General features: G+C 33.6%; 1 long non-coding RNA gene across 1 annotated transcript; it reads right to left on the bottom strand.

The window, feature by feature from the left end:
- Positions 1-682: 682 nt before the first annotated feature.
- On the bottom strand, positions 683-3,791 carry LOC127863754 (uncharacterized). The gene is made up of 3 exons (XR_008041161.1): positions 1,328-3,791; positions 1,137-1,196; positions 683-972 (listed from the first exon to the last, which is right to left on the bottom strand). It is a non-coding gene; the product is annotated as an uncharacterized LOC127863754 (long non-coding RNA).
- Positions 3,792-18,842: the final 15,051 nt, after the last annotated feature.

The following is an 18,842-nucleotide window of genomic DNA, read 5'->3' as shown; positions in this document are numbered from 1 at the left end:
CACTTAATAGAAATGTTATTGCTCGGTCATCGGTCAGGTTCGGTCAACGCCTGCCTGCGTTTCTGAGAGAGCCAGATTTAGATATTTCGTGTCACCATACGAAAATACCATGGTGTCGCATGGCAAAGCACAGGCATGTCACCACGCGTGCCTACCACCCTTCCGACAGCGCAACATGTGGTGTTGGAAGGATTCCCAGATAGTGCCGAAAGTACTTGACGGTCATAACGGGGACAAGTTGCTTTATAGCGCCTCATTTTGTATATACTTGCAACTCCACATAGATCCGCTACACAGCTAACTGGGCAGGACTGCTTCTGACTATCAATCTCAGCGGTCATAGTTTTGAAAAGCGTCTGCTTGTAAATTGTTGGTATTTGGTACTTGGAGTCTCTTGTGCCAAAGTAGAGACTGAATATTTGTTTTATATATCAAGCAATCATTAACTGGTTGGTAGTTCTAACAGTGCGTCAAGATAAGCACCGTGAAAACATTTTAGCACCGAAATACCGAGGCGTTTACCCCCAAGTGCTATCAGTGCGCTTCACACTTGTGCAGTCTTAAACACCTCGGCCGCCCTAACTCAGTTAATTGACTGTTACTGTTTTATTTTTGTTTGATTTTGGTATTGCATAGTTAATACATAGTTAATACAAACACATACATCAATATTGCTGGCCAGCACAATAAAACAATCTCCTTTATTTTTCATGTAAAAACATAAACATAAACATGCACACTGTCAACACTTGCCACTTGCAACACCGAGTTCGTTTCACATTTTTCGATCGACACACATTCGCAAAGTTACATGGATTTACAAAGTTACATGGATTCACAAAGTTGCACTGATTTCCATACACGGGACAATGTTGGAGTTATCGGTGCGATGAACCCACGGTTTTGTCGCAGCTGTACGCCACACGTATGTATTGACTACTCGGTGTCCACATCAAGGTTTGCAAATTGGCACTGAAAATAGAAAAGCAAATTGTGTTAAAATGTAAACGATAAGAGTAAACAGTCTGAAATGAGAAAAACATGCATGTGTAATATACTATGTATCAAATGAAATAGTAAACACAAACTTCTAAAGAAAAACACACAACTCTACCAACTGTTTGAATGATACTTACTTTTTTGTGTTGTGTTGTCTATTCAGGCGCCTTGCTGTCACTGCTCGTCTAGCAGTAGAGCTGAACAAAATAGAAAGCCTGATAAGAAACTTTCACTGTGTTTGTACAACTTACAATTTATGTGCACAATTTTGCATTTTAGTATAACATACAGTAAAACAATATCAATCAATTGTTCAATTAATACTCACTTGTTTGTTTTGTTGTTTCCACAAAGGCGCCTTGTTGTCACTGCTCGCCTGGTAGTAAACCTGACTCGTCTAGTAGTAGAGAACACTCGTCTAACAGTAAAGCTGAATTGAAATCGAAAGCATGATAAGAAACTTTTAAATTTGTTTGTACAACTTAAAATTTGTGAACCAAATGTTGAACTATAACAGTTAACTTGAAACAGCGAGCAATTCTACTTACCTATGTTGTCTTCGCTGAAATACAAAAGTCATATTAATAGCAATCATAGCATATTAACACACAATGAATACAACTCAAAACTTTTAGTAAGAAACTCAGTACTTACTTTGTATTTTGTATCCAATCCTTCTGCTGGCAATCTTCTTCAGTCCAAACTCGAGCTGAAATCAAGACTCAATGCATACATGTAAATTTTGCCAAATAACAAACAGAACTGTGAACCAAAACATTAACTAAACCAACTTTTCAGCTGTATTGGTACTCACCTCTGGAAACTGAAATCATACAGACATTTTGCATAGCACAATACATTTTAAGTATCATGTTTTAGAATGATTTTTTAACATCTGTTTTTACTAACACAAAGCCTAAATATAAAAGACATGATATGATGAAAAAAACAATATGTATACAGAATTATACATAAAGAAACACAATCTACTTACCAGCGCTGACCTGAACTTGAAAAAAAACACATTTTGTATAGCACAACAATCATATTAAGTTTTTACATGAATGAAGTGTACTTACATCTGGCCCAGCTGAAATGGAAAAGAGCATAGCAGAACAAAAGTCATCAAAACAGTTCAATATGAAAATGAAAGAAAGTTAGTGTACTTACCACAGCCACACTGAAGTTAAGAAAAAATTAAGCATTGCATAACAGTATACAAGTTACAAAACGTTCAATATAAAATTATAGAAAGTTAGTGTACTTACCACAGCCATACTGAAATGAAAAATACATTAAGCATTGCATAACAGTATACAAGTCATCAAAACAGTTCAATATGAAAATTAAAGAAAGTTAATGTACTTACCACAGCCACTCTGAAATGTAAAAAACATTAAGCATTGCATAACAGTATACAAGTTACAAAACGTTCAATATGAAATTATAGAAAGTTAGTGTACTTACCACAGCCATACTGAAATGAAAAATACATTAAGCATTGCATAACAGTATACAAGTCATCAAAACAGTTCAATAAGAAAATTAAAGAAAGTTAGTGTACTTACAACAAGCTACTGAAATGAAAAACAGACATTTTGCATAGCAGTATACAAGTCATCAAAACAGTTCAATATGAAATTATAGAAAGTTAGTGTACTTACCACAGGTTACTGAAATGAAAAATGCATTAAGCATTGCATATTAATCAAGACTTACCTAGCTGATCTTGAATTATTCTCTGTTTCTCAACTTCTCAGTTGTCCAAAAGTCTGCTCTGTAACGACCCACCACTCAATATAAAGAAGTGAAACTCCAGCTGCTGGAGCAGTATTGAATTTTCATTAAAAACAATTAGTTGGTCCTTTATTTAAGGCAAGTGACCGATTGCCCAAACAGTACAAAACAGCACAATACAGCACAATACAAACCAACATAAACACAAAATATGAATAAAGCTGGGGTCACCGCCTTGGAACGGTCAATGCAAAGCATTGGGGGTTTAAACCTGGTTATAGAGCGCTCAACCTCACACTTGGCCCAGCAATATTCATAATACATTTAAGTGTAAATAAAATTTAACGTCATAGCATTGTAACTCAAATTAAACAATAATAAAAGGGAATTAAACGCATTCAATTTAATTACTTTTTAATTACTCAATTGCATTGAAGATACAAGAGTAACAGAATTACAACTTTTTGACGTACGATCAAATAAAACTATTAACAATTGTCAACTACATTCCTTCTTTATAGAAAAGATTTGAGAATGTAGAATCATAGAGTTAATATCTCAGATAATCATCGCGCAAATACAGGAAGAAGCAGCAATAATGGGTGTAAAAATTCCATATTACATAGCTTGGTTGTTTATGTGACTGCTAAACAAATTAAAAATAATTAAATCAAACAAGAAACGCCTATCAGAGAGAAAATATAAATAAAATGGAACATTATAAACCCAATGACCTATGCATGTAGATTACAACTGGGAAAGTCGGTCGTATGACGTCACAAAAAATCTGAAAAATAGTTAAGCATAACAAAGCACAAAACAAACCAACAGAGTAGTTCACTTACCTCATATTTTGTGCAGAGTTTTAACAGCCAATTATCTTCTTAAAACCTGTACTCGTCTCTTTTTTGACCCACTGTGGAACAGTCACAGCAATGTAAGTCTGAAGCATAGAAGGGTATAACAACACAACATACAAAACAGTATATTTGTTTCGACTTACCTCGTGGCTAGAGTCGAGACACAGCTGCTGAATTTCTTTTCTGTCCCAAGCTGTCAAAACATCTCTGCAACAACTCTGCAAGTGAAACCTGAAACAGAGTAAACAGAGAAACATTTTGTATACAACATAGTTAACACCTTGTTTATAAACCTGAGTTGCAGCAGTGATTCTTTCTTGAAATCTTCTTCGTTTCCCTCACTGCATGAGAGACCTGAAAAATAGCATGCAGTGCAAGACACATGAGTTAAATCAAACCAAAATTTTGTTTTTACTTACCTTGCTTATGTAGAATTGAGTCACAGTAGTGGAATTCCTTCTTCAAACACATTCCTCTGTCTACACAAGGAACTTGAATCTGAAACAAAGCAAAGCATCACATCAAATTGTACAACTCAAGTGCATTCATTCAATGATTACCTACTTTCTGTTGAGTTGTTTCACAGCAGTTGAAATCCTTATTCACTGTTGGGACTGCTAGGAGACCATTTCTGCATGTGAAATCTGAAACAGAGCAAAGCAAAGTATGCATAGTAAAAATCAAACAAACACAATTGTCTCTCTTACCCTGTTTGCAAGTACCAATCACTTTCTCAACAATGTTCCTCTTCTTGAATCGTCTTCGTCGCTGACTACAAGTACACCTGAAACATAGAAGCATGCACAAAACATACCATATAAAAACAAAATACAAGTGTTCATACTAAAATGAAACACACCTTTCTGCGTTGCTCTGCTCTGTTCGACTGTCAAATCTTCATGTCATGTCATATCTGAAACGAACTAAATCAAAACATGCATAGCACACAATCATTGATAAAATATTGAAACAATTGTATGCTTCATAGCTCTGTTTTTTCCACTTTAAATCACAGACAACTGGCGATCACAAAAGTAAAGACATTTTTGTATTACTCAAACAATAAGCTCACACTCATGAACACCAACCGACAGAGTTGTTATTGAGTGATAATCCCTTAAACTGTTAAAAAGACTCGAAATCAGTTTTATTAATCATATTTTATTGAAACAAATTTATTCTATAATACTCACCACAGCTCACTGAAATGAAATAGAAATGTAAACAGCATGCAAACAAATGTTAACCAATATCAAATGATATACGGTAAAATCAACAAAAGCATTTCGATACAACGACCTTTTTTTCACACAGTAAATGGTCACCATCATATTACATCATCAGTTCGTTTGACATCCCACGGTTGCTCAAGTGTTAGTACTGGCTAGCATTTACCCTTTTCAGTTAATCGTCACACATCAGCATTATGATTCTAGACATAAGTACTGTGCAATTCTACCCTTGCTATCATCTTTCACATAGACTTCTATGAGTTAACAACTGATAAATATAAAACGTTTGTACTCACTGTTCTGCAGCTCGAAGAAACACGTCTGTACTGCTTGCCATCTGGCCATCAACTGAAACAAAACATCTTGAAACACACATACATGTAAAACGTTTTTGAACATAAATCAACACAGAGCAGAGCTAAGCTGCAGCAGTTAAACTTTCTTAAAATTGAATTCTCCATCTCTGCATAGCACACATGAAAAATAGCATAACATCACATTACAGCAGTCAATAAAAACAAAAATTTGGTCGACTTACCTTGCTTCTATCGAGTTGAGTCACAGAGGTGGAAATCTTTTTCCATGGGTAAACCAGTGACTCGAATCTGAAACAAAGTAAAGAACACATTGTACAACTCAAATCAATAAATTAAAACCTCAACTTCTGTTGAATTGTGTTTTATCAGTTGAAATCCTGTTTAATTTCTGCATATGAAATCTGAAACAGAGCAAAGCAAAGTATGCATGGTGAAAATCAAACAAAAATCAACTGACCCTTTGTATGTTCCATCCACTGTCTGACCTATAGTCCTCTTCTTGAATCGTCTTCGTTTCTAACTGCAAGTACACCTGAAACATAGAAGCATGCATAAAACATACCATGTACAACTATTTTGTACTCACCATATGATTGCTTTTCTGTTCAGGTCAGCTTGAAAACCCATCGCTGCCAAAAGCATCTGAAAAATAGTACAACAGAAACAAACAAACATAACATATCATAACAACAGTTTAACACAACAGATATGATAGCTCTCACAACCACGTCTGTTCTGTTCGACTGTCCAAAAGCAACTGACAGTACTTCACTGACATCATATTTTTTTTAAATAATTCACTAACATTGAGTAATTCTAAATTTACCTTCAAGGCTTGTTGAGTAGCTCCAAAATCAAGACTGCTTGGCTCCACTGTTCACTCCAACTGTCAAATTATCAATGCATAAGCACTCCTGAAATGTATTAAAGCAAATCATGCATAGAATAAACATTCAGTCAAAAGTACTTACCTTTCACTTTTTCACAGCCCTGTCCTCAACTCCAGTCATCATGACATCTCTGTTTGAAAGTCTGAAACATATGAAAACATGCAATTCAAAACAAACATAGTTACTTACCTTCCAGCAATGAATTAGCTCCAGAAAACACGACTGTTCACTCCAGTTGCCAGACTTGAACTGCCAGCAAACATCTGAAAATCTGAACAAAGCATTCATGTTCCATACTATACTGGCCTTACGATTATGAGTTACTGACATACTCATCATCCAATATAGCGTACATGAAAAGCTAGCAAAAAATAGGTTTCCCCCTGTTCATGTGTTATACACTAAATGAAACCATGATGATGAAGTAACTCACTTTATCTCTTCTTCTGTCAAAATACAAGTGTTCATAGTGAAATGAAACAAACTTACCTTTTCGTTTACCAGCTCTGTTCAAATGTCAGGTCTTCATCTCATGTCATATCTGAAATGAACTAAATCAAAATATGCATAGTATACAATCATTGATAAAATTTCGAAACATTTGTATGCTTCATAGCTCTGTGTATTTTTCACTTTACATATCACGGACAGCTGGCGACCACAAAAGCGAAAACATTTTTGTACTACTCAAACATTGCTGTATTAGGCTCACACTCATGAACACCAACCGACTAGTTGTTATAGATAATAGAGTGATAATCCCTAAAATTGTACAAAACGAATCGAAATCAGTTTTAGTTCATCATGATTTATTGAAACAAATTCATCCTACAATACTCACCACAGCCCACTGAAATGAAATAGAAATGGTTACAGCATGCAAATACAAGTTAAACAATATCATATCATTCATCTACTATGTTTGCAATCATTTTTCAATCATATGTTCGTTTCCCCAAAGTAGCTCAGTTAATATTCTGTTCCACCATCATACACCATCATCGCTCATCACAACATATCGACACTATATCAGTACTGAGTAACTTCTACCCAACGCATTACACTTCTATACAAGTAAAACTGTACAAAACAAATCGAAATCAGTTTTCATTCATCATGATTTATTGAAACAAATTTATACTACAATACTCACCACAGCCCACTGAAATGAAATAGAAATGTTACAGCATGCAAATACAATTTAAGCAATATCATACATATCAACAAAAGCGATTCAATACATTTTCATTTAATATTTTTGCAATCATTTTTTCCATCATCTGTTCGTTGTCCCAAAGTAGCTCAGTGAATATTCTGTTCCACCATCATCTCTCATCACAACATATCAACACTATATCGGTACTGATCAATTTACCCAACGCATTACACTTCTATACAAGTACAACACGCCGCTTTAAAAACCATCATACATCATCACACAACTCCACTTCAATCTATCGCGAAACATGTAAACAGTAAAACGAAAAAAGTTTGTACTCACGTTTTTGTAGACAGCAGCTCCAATGAACACGTCCGCACAGCTCGACATCTGAACCTCAACTGACAGTCAATCACTTGACCCCACAACATTAATTTAATTATCCACAACAGTCAAAGTCATAGCTAAAAAAACACGTCCGATCAGTCCGATGTAAAGACTTAAAGTGAAGTCAAGTCGTTCAAAAAAATTAATGTAAGTCAAACATTTCATATATAACGTACACAAAAATCGTTGTCAGTCAATACTTACAAACTGTAACCTTCAAAAGTTAACATCGCATGAGAGTATGAATTCATTTCACAACACAAGTCAAAGTGAAGTCGTAATCTCATAACCACGGTGCCTATACCACGTGACTTTTTAAGATCTGTGTGGGGAGTTAAATGCCAACAAAATCACGACAAAGGTAAGATTTTTAAGGATAACTTTTTTAATATGTCATCATTTTCAATGGAATAAAGTGGAGAGCCCGCTCATTCATGAGAGTTTTCTATAGGTATCATGATTTTGTAAAGCAAATGAATATTTTTTCAGTAAAGTGCAACCGCGCGTTTGAACGGTTAGAAAAAGGTAGGATCAATGTGGGGAAATTATTTTATTATGACACAGAAACATCACCTCTCGTGAAAAAAAGCAATAAACGTTATGGGCGGAGCTTACACTATATCATTTTGCATTCTTTTTCGGGTTTCTTTCATATATTTATGAAAACAAAATCAAGAAAAATATTCTAACAGTAATATGATCTGTGTGGTATACGTGTTTAGAAGGATCTGTGTGGTATCCGTGTTTCTACAATTTACGGATAAATTGAGATAATAACGACAATATATATATTTTTTAATTAATGTCAATTCTTTCAATACAACAAGTACTACTACTACTACTATTAATACTACTTCTGCTACTACTAATACTGCTGCTACTACTACTTCTTCTACTACTACTACTACTACTACTACTACTACTACTACTACTACTACTACTACTACTACTACTACTTCTACTACTACTACTACTACTACTACTACTACTTCTACAACTATTACTACTAGTAGTAGCAGTAGTAATAGTAGTTGTAGTAGATATATTATTATTATTTAAAATTCATTCATTTCAGTAATCACCTATTTGGCACTAGTGAGCGGACAAGTGTTAAGGGAAGAAAAAATAGAGGAAACAGTTTCACGAGACTGGAATGCTATACAGAAGGGGACACTAGGAGTAAGGTGGGAGCGGGCGAGACGAAACGATAGCAAACTGTTGCCAACAATAAGAATGCGGGATACACGAACACAATGGACATTTTAATTCTGACACAAATTCTGCAATAAAAATTGTGTCAAATATTACACAGATTGACAAAAAGCAAAGGCATGTTCTTTCCTGAGTAATACGTATGTTTTAAAAACAAATGTGGAATACAAACTGATAAAACAGAATCCACCAGACGAATTGGCCTGTCATTCTGTTTTTATTTAAAGTTTAAGGTAAACGGTATGTTTATTAAAAACAAAATACTGGTCATAGTAGAAACATATATATATGTGTGTGTTTGTGTGTGTTATTTCATATATGGAATTCATATTGTTGCATTAGTTTATTACATAGTATAGATATTGACAATCATTCGCCATGTGTTGGTGATAATGTCATGTTATAAATTATGTCGTTGTATTCAGTGTAACAAGTGTATGCTTATCTTGAGCGTTAATTATTTTGAAGAGAATATAAAAAGTAACTGAATAAATATTATATTTAATGATTATATATGTACGATTCTCCTCTTGTGTTGTGGATGGATGCAGCTGTGAAGAATGTCAAGACGTATTTTGAATTAAGGAGTATTGTATTGTATACACAACTACATTGCATACATTGTTTACTGTCAATTACCACTGTCTACAATAATTATAAGACAGACAGACAGACAGACAGACAGACAGACAGACAGACAGACAGACAGACAGACAGACAGACAGACAGACAGACAGACAGACAGACAGACAGACAGACAGACAGACAGACAGTTTATTAAGACTTATACATAAGTATATCGTCTTCATACACAAATATATACATTGATTTCTGTCACGTAAATAGGTTAACAATATTACATTACATAACATAACATAAATGGTCATTAAAGAATACAAATATAAATAAACACAATCAATTACAAGAATACTTAATTCCATCAAAGCGGTAATGAAATTTATTTTTAAACATAACATAACATAAATAGTCATTTACGAATACAAATGTAAATAAACACTATCAATTGCAAAATACGTACATTCCATCAAACGGTCTTTATAAATAAACACAATCAATTGCAAGGATACGTATATTCCATCAAAGCGGTAATGATTTTTTTTTAAACTTAACATAACATAAATGGTCATTTGCGAATACAAAAATAAAGAAACACAATCAATTGCAAGAATACGTAAATTCCAAAGCGGTAATGAATTTGTTTAAAGAACATTATTTAGAATTGTATTTCTTATAGCAAGAGCTTCCTTCAAATATTTACATACATTTGAAATAACTGATTTGTCACATGAAACTAATAACTGGTGGAATTTATATACAGATGGGTTTATATAAAATTTACGGCTTATATATTTTTTCCTAAGATCAGTGTAACATCGGCATATACATATACAATGGTATTCATCTTCCAAATCCAAGTCATTACAACATAAACAATAACGTTCATTTCGTGGTATGTTATTTTGGACGTATCTCCCAGTTTGGAGTCTAAAAGGATGTGCAGAGACTCTTAATCTTACAAAAAATAGTCGCAGTCGTCTAGGTAGTAAATCTAAATATGTTTCATATTCCAGACAGTTTTTAAAAACTTTACAATTATCTTATACAGTACTATTATTAATTTTACCGTACCATTCTTGTTTAAAATTGTCAACAAGTCTACATTTGAACCCGCTAATAAAAATATTAACATGTACAAAGTTTGGATTTTCAAAAACATAACCAAATCCAAAATTATTTAACACGTTCTTGACATTTGAGACCAAGTTTGTAAAACCTTTATTACAGTCGCTCAAGGCTCATTCTATATATAGATGGTGACGTCACTACGTTATTGTCAGTAAGACCGGTGTGACACAATGTTCAAGGCTTGTTTGTACACAGTGTGCATTATGATATTATCATTGTTAAGAACTTTAAACCATTATTTAATAATCTTAACAAACCTGTTTACATACAATGGATATCTAACCAATTCTCCATAAACAGCAACATTACATGTATTTATTTTCACTTGTACTTGCCGCAAGCGTTTGCAAAATTTCAAATGTATACGTTCTAAATCATCGGACTTTGTGAAAGCCCATACTTCTGAAGCATAATTTAATATAGAATCCACAAAAGAGTCAAATAACTGGCAAAATATTTTTGGTTTTATGTCAAATTCATTGCATTTATACAATAATGTATTCATGGCCTTAAGGGCTTTACCAACCAAATGCTCCTGGTTTAGTTTAAAACTTCCAGTATAATTCAAAACTGTGCCTAAATAGTTAAAGTTATCAACACCTTCAATAACATTACCATTATATACCCATTTTTCGTTTTCTTTTAATCCACCTCTCTTCCGAAATACCATTATTTTTGTTTTTGCAGTGTTCACATTTAACCCCCAAGAATTTCAATATAAGTATAAGTTATCTAAATGTGTTTGAACTTCAGCAGGTGACTTGCCTAAAATAGCCATGTCATCAGCAAATAGTAGTAAAATCAACACAATATCATCTATATTCAAACTAGAGTTAATGTTATCTTGTAGGTAACGTTCTAGATCTTCAACAAATTAAGAAAACAAAATCGGTAACATTACCTCCCCTTGCCTCAGCCTAACAGCATAACTAAAATAATCTGAATAGGATGAACATGATTTGACACGTGACTTAACATTTGCATACATATCTTTCACTATTCTAAGTAATTTGCCTTGACGACCAGACTTAAACATTTTCCACCATAATGCATTGCGGTATATACTAACAAAACATTTTAACATATCGACGTATATAACATACAAACGTTTATTTTCATTTAAATAATTTTGAACAATAGACATCAGTATAAAAATAGCATCAACAGTTGAATAACCTTTCCTGAATCCGAAGTGCGCATCCGAAATAATAGTGTTTTCATTGCAAAATGTTTCAATGCGTTTATTTAAAATAGTGGTAAATAATTTGGAAAAGCAGCTTACTAAGGTAATCCCTCTATAGTTGTTTACGTCATTAACAGCGACTTTTTTATGCAAAGGGATTACAACCCCTTCAGTCCATTTATCGGGAAAAAAGCCCGATACAAAAATACCGTTAAACACTTCACATAAATGGACAGACAAAATATCACAGCATATAAGCAGGCAGTTAATTATGTAAAGCAATCGTGAAAATCCCTAGTATTAGAAACCTGCTTATGATTATCGAACTAGCTCGTGACAGCGGTATTTAAAATTGAAACCAACGAAAAAACATCGCAAAACTTTAATCGAGTTATAATTAAAAAAGAATCACAGATTCGATAATACAAATCACAGATGCGATATATTAATGAATAACGTAAATCCAAATTATTGCACAATTATTTGAGAATGATTTCAAACACAAAAACGAACTATTAGTAAACGAAACCTAAAAATTAATCAAATTCGGATAACTTTAGAATCGTTTTGAAAAGTAAAGTAAAAGTAAAACAACGAATAAAATAACGTAAAACGATCATGTAGTTACACAGACAAACTGTAAACTATTATGATTTTTAATAAGTATTCACGGATTTATGTGAAGTCCTCACGTGTCGAGAAAGGTTTGTTTTGCGTTTGTACGTTTTGAAACACTCCTCACACCTGTGACACTTGTCATGCATGAGGGTCTTGACGTGCTCTCTGAGGTCATTATCACTCCTAACTGGCAACCCACACTGGTAACATTTCACCAATCCCTCTTTTTTGCACTTTCCTCTCTAGCCACGAGTAGGTATTTGTCCGCAAAGCTCCTGCCGCACTGAACACACACGTGACATTGGGGTCCTTTGTTCTTTGAAGCCTTCTAAGATTGTAGGCATCCTGAGAAAAAAAACATATTTTATTCACGTGACATTTCAATGCGTAAACACGCTATTTCAAAAATGTTAGTATCTGAGGACACGCGTTCGTTAGTTTTAAATTACAAACGATTTGACGAGTATTGATATATTTCAAAATATATGATAACCTGAGAGATGAGATATATTGTATATTTGTGTTGTTTCAAGAAAATCCGTCGTTCATCTGGATGTTAGTATAATTGTATAAAAATGTAACAATTTTTAAGGTATTTAATCTTACCAGAAATGCTTTCACACAGCAGTTATAGTTTCCAGAGTTAGCGTGTCCCCTAATGTGGCGCAATAATCCAGCTCTGGTCTTCGACATTTTTCCGCATTCGGAGCATTGAGCCATACCTTAAAGCAAATAAAATATTAAAAATAATATACGATACATTACTCCACCTGACAGTAGTGTTTGGCGCCAAAATAAAAATGGAATTTAATACAATAACATTAAGTGTACACTTATTTAAGGTAAGCATGGGCTTGTCATCGATTTAAGATGCTCCCGCGTCAGATTTTAATATTGTAATATGGATTGTATAGCATGCCTGTATATCACAATTATGTATTAGTTCAACAAGCGATGCAAGCGTAGTGTATAGCCATTATGTGTTTTACATGCTATCGCATTTAAAAATCCCGTTTCAAATACATTGTTGACAAGCATTTTTTTTAAACAACTGAATAGAATTGAAAAACTTAAAAACAGTATAACACACAGATCCGTTGAAAAACGTATTCCACACAGATCATATTATTGTAAGAATATTTTTCTTGTATTTTGTTTCGTAAATAAATAACAGAAACCTGAAAATGGATGCAAAATGATATAGTGTAAGCTCCGCCCATAAAATTTATTTTTTTAATTTCACCAGAGGTGATGTTTTTGTGTCAAAAAAAAATAATGTCCCAACACTGATCCTACCCTTTTCTAACCGTTCAAACGCGCGGTTGCACTTTACTAAAAAAATACTTATTTGTTTTATAAAGTCATGATACCTATAGAAAACTCTTATGAATGAGCGGGCTCTCCACTTTATCCCATTAAAAATGGTGTCATATTAAAAAAGTTATCCTTAATAATCTTACCTTCGTCGCGCTTTTGTTGATATTTTACTCCCCACACAGATCTTAAAAAGTCACGTGGTATAGGCACCGTGATAACAATACCCCAACACTGCAGTCCACCAGTCATTAAATAACCCGAGTACCAAGTAAAACATGTCCGTAACGGTCAATGTCCAACTCGCAACTGAGCGTTCTTTGCGCGCGGAGTTCAAATTATAATGAGGTCACGACGTCGAGAGCTTCGAAAATCACGTCCGATCTCTTCAACGACAAAACCAAGAATGACAAAAAAGCACATTGAAAATGTTTATACTTCATGATTTGAGTTTACGATTGAATGTGTATTTGATGAGAAATCTAAAAATCATACTTACCATACAAAAATCCTATCAATATTGACTTTGTGATGATATTTTTTCATGACCATACATGCCGAAATATTCACAGATTGAATGGGCATAAAAATTGATAAGCATGAGTCCGTCCAATCCATCCAGTATTTCCTTCGATTTAAAGCAAATCCATGGTCTTCTAGTCTCAAATCTTGTTATGAGGCGTATCCAACGCAGATTTTGATAGTAAATGTAAAAACGACAAAATGCGAGTATATAAAAAATCCAGTCAAACATACTTACCTATCATTCTGAAATAATCCTAGATCATATCATTTATGTTAGTAATCCATCAAAATATTTATTACTGTACATTTAACTCCAGCACAAAATATTCCCTTATACCCATTTAGTTTTCTTCATGCCTGAACAATTCAATATTTATTTTCAATTCCGAGAACTCAATTGTTTACATGACGTTCGTATGGCGAAAGCAGCTCGATATGATTTCTATCACAGGTGGAAGTAACGTACCCAGGATAGTATTTTTCATATATATATTTTTTAGGAGCCCAATATATTCAAATTAATATATAAAATCATGTTTAATGAGAAAAAATTGACAAAGAGCCATGAAAAAAAAATCCCCACCATCTGATATTGGAATCATAACAAGGTCATTAACTAGACTTTATTATAGACCTGTCTTCGCGGGCCGCAAAAATGTCAAAAATAGCTTTAATCCAAAGCATCCCTTGATCCTACTATGGGCAATTGGACAACCTTTCAAAAAAAGTTAACTTCAAAAATATCTGTCCAGCCGTTAACTCACAGTCGGTCGAAAATCGAGCAATATTTCGAGTCCGTTTGTCAACACGAATAAATCTTCTACAGACTTTCAAACAATATTTTTTAGTTTTTGCCCCTTAATCGATAGCTCCCGTCCTATTCCTTTGAAACAACGAAGCGTGTCAAATAATGCATGCATATGCAACCACACACCCCTAAAAACTTATTCCAATACAATCAGAATGATAAGTTATTTCCATTTATTCACATTTATTAAAACATCGTTGTTGTTGTTGATTGGATATTTATGTGCCTGGCTCTGTCAGTGTAATTCACTGCTAAGCCGGGTTCAAGAGCGATGGCTTCTTTCGTTTTCAAGTAAATCAAATTTAGAGTTAAAACAGTTGTTGCAAAGAAAATATCACATTTTGGAATTAGTTTTTAGGGGTAAGTGGTTGCACATGCATGCATTATTTGACACGCTTCGTTGTTTCAAAGGAATAGGACGCGAGCTATCGATTAAGGGGCAAAAACTCAAAAATATTGTTTGAAAGTCTGTAGAAGATTTATTCGGGTTGACCAACGGACTCGAAATATTGCTCGTTTTTTGACCGACTGTGAGTTAACGGCTGGACAGATATTTTTGAAGTTAACTTTTTTTGAAAGGTTGTCCAATTGCCCATAGGAGGATCAATGGATGCTTTTGATTAAAGCTACTTTTGACATTTTTGCGGCCAGCGAAGACAGGTCTATGATAAATTCTAGTTAATGACCTTGTTATGATTCCAACATCAGAGGGTGGGGATTTTTTTTTCATGGCTCTTTGTCATTTTTTTCTCATTAAACATGATTTTATATATTTATTTGAATATATTGGGCTCCAAAAAAAAAAAAAAAAAAAAATACTATCCTGGGTACGTTACTTCCACCTGTGATTTCTATTAAAGAGCGACTATCGCGTTGTGATTTTTTCAACTCTGTATTGTGAGTTTAGTACAAATACAACGAAGATATAGTAAACAAATATCCAACCACATATATCAAAATGTTCAGCATAATAGCGCCGACACAATCATACAAATATTATGGTTATCTGCACAATTGTTCGTGTTACTTTGAAATATCAAGAAAATTTGAGTTAAAATCAAAATATCATAACTCGCGCATTCGATTGTGTATGAGCAAATAGTATCAGTATTAGCGCATCGAAATTTCTGTTAATCTGGTGAAAATTTTATTTAAATAGGACAACGGGTTCAAGAGATATTACATTTAAACCACTGTCAAAGAAACACAATTATCTATCATCGATATGTAATCTCCCCTTTTAGTTTGTAGGATGAGATTTATTGAAATGACGTCATGAATTTGCACTAAGAAGGACGGGTCAAATGCTTTGCGATTCATGAAATGTGTGTTTGTTTGTATATGGTTTTCTGCCCGTATTATTGCAGCGTTTCACAGAAGTATCAAGTATATTATACCAAAATGCACAGAAACGAATTCCTTATCGACTGGTACAAAACAAATATTGTACTATCGTGAACGATTTACTTTTTTCTTCATAACAATCCAAGTTTGGCCAATAAACAGAAATTTTGACTTATATCCACTTATCTACTAGCAAAATATTTAAACTCTTATTGTTCCTCTCTATTAGCTGGTTATGGTAGTAAAAATTTCATCGAAATGCGTTCACGCGTTATTGAGGCAGTTAACATAAACCGCTTCGATACAAACACAGTTTTATAAACAATTCGCTATCTAACGACGTTCGGTATAACTCTACTGAAAAGTTAAAAATTTCGATAAGTACGAATGCGTTTTCTCTCAGCAGTTTCCTTTTTATTAGACCTTTTGTGGAGTATCATATATCAAAATGTGCAGAACAGAATTCCCTATCGAATGGTATCAATTGCTATGTACTTGTCTAAAATGGGAATTTTTTTCTCGTTAGCGAAGTGATTTAATGCCAAAAGCTAAGAATTTCTTCTATATGCGAATATGTTAACATAAAATGATCCCCACAAAACTTGTTGCTATTAATATGTTTCATATGATTGCGAAAATCTTTTGCAGATCGGTCAAATGATTGAAGAGAAACACGACCTTAACTTTTTCATAGAATGCATTTCGCTGTAGATCTACAGATTCAATGAGATGACGTTGTATTTTTATGAAGAATTTGTCAAAGGCGGGTTTAAAGCAAAATGGTTTTCTGTCAATATTGAAGCCATTTTTCAACACACTATCAAGTGTGTGGTATCAAAATGTGCAAAATTAAATTCTGTACAAGCAGATGTTCAAATCACCTCAATATCAATGAGTACAAAAAAGTTTTCTTTTCACCGACCCGTTTTCAAATAAAACATCTGTAATTTTCACACCATGCGTAATTGATAGGGAAAAATATCAGCGTATACATTATAGCTAATGTCGCACTGAACAAGATGATAAAAATCGCATGTTGTTATCTCAAGTGGTTGGGAAGAAACGCGAAGTTAAACTTTGTACGAAATCACTGTTCTATTCGCAGAGAGTTTTCGACGTTGAGTCAAAATGTAAAGTTAAAGACAGAAATGCGTTTAGGGCAAAATCGTTAACGGACTGTTTTATTGTTGTGTTATGATATATAGTTAAGTGTATTATATCAAAATGCGTGGAATTGAATTTCCTACAGAATCATACCAAAATAAAGATAAATGCTCTTTACACAAAAAAGTTTTCTTGTTAGCGAATTTTTCAAAGTTGAATATCTGATACAATGAGTCGTGTGAGAAAAAAATAGGCGAGACAAAAATTGTAGCAATCATAGGATTACATATTATGGTGAAAAAATCATCTAAATATCATGAGACGTTATCGAGCAAATTGAGTTTAACCGATGTAACTGAAACTTTTCCCTCGCTTGTTTACATTGATAAAAATGACGTTCGAGAGCTGTAGATCTACAGTACATGTTTCGTGCTTTAAAAAGTGAATTCGTGATTATAGGAAAAATGGTTTTCGGCCAGTCTTGATCAAGCGATACAATAAACATACAAGCATGTCATATCAAAATATGTGGAATTACATGCTCTTCGAGTTCATATCAGTTTTGTTTTACAAAGCGATAAGATAGAAAAGTTTTCTTGTTGCGAACGTTTTCAAAGTGATTTCAATCAAATAAGCATGTATGTTGGAACAAAAATAACTAGAAAAGTTGTAGCGAACAATAAGCTGGGTATTGTACTTGAAATTTGATATTGATGCCATGAATCGTTCCGGAGATATTTAACTTAAACAATATATGTACAATATTTTACTCAAGGTTGTTTACATGAAGCGAAATGACGTAGATCTACTGCACGTCATGAATTTTAACTCGATGCCGATATAAAGAAAAATATCAATGTTGCGTTTAACTTTCTACGTGTTCGATCGAAATGATTCACATACATACAAAGTGTTATACACCACATTCTTTAGAAAACAATTCCCTATTCAACTGTACATATTTCGTTTAGCAAAACGAAAAGGCAAAATAGTTTTCTTCATTGAAACGGTATTTTCGACCATAAACTTTCACTTTTGTCCAAGAAGCGTAAACAAAAGAAACAAACGTTTGGAATAATCCATGTAAGGCTTTCTAAGTTGAATATCATAGTCAAAATTTCATCCCAATATCTGCAGTGGTTGTTGAGAAATTGAGTATTCAAACTTTCTCGCAAATACTCATCTATCTGTGTACTTTACTTTGAAATGACGTTCGATATTATTTGCACTTGATGACCTCGCTGTGCTGCGTTAAAGAAGTATTGGATAGGAAATTTCATGTTGCGTTGAAATTTGATCACAGTGCATTTCGCAAAAATATTCATAAAAGATCAGATCAGATAACAGCTGTTAGGTATTAACTCGTTTTTCACAAATACAATTTTGTTTTCTCGAGTTGAAGAATTGCGAATGAGCAAAATGCTAAGTAAACGTATATAGCTTGAA

Source organism: Dreissena polymorpha, unplaced genomic scaffold (assembly GCF_020536995.1).
Source record: "Dreissena polymorpha isolate Duluth1 unplaced genomic scaffold, UMN_Dpol_1.0 chrUn033, whole genome shotgun sequence".
In the NCBI taxonomy this organism is placed as follows: Eukaryota; Metazoa; Mollusca; class Bivalvia; order Myida; family Dreissenidae; genus Dreissena; species Dreissena polymorpha.
Note: the sequence above shows the minus strand (reverse complement) of the source record. Positions and strands in the feature narration are given on the sequence as shown.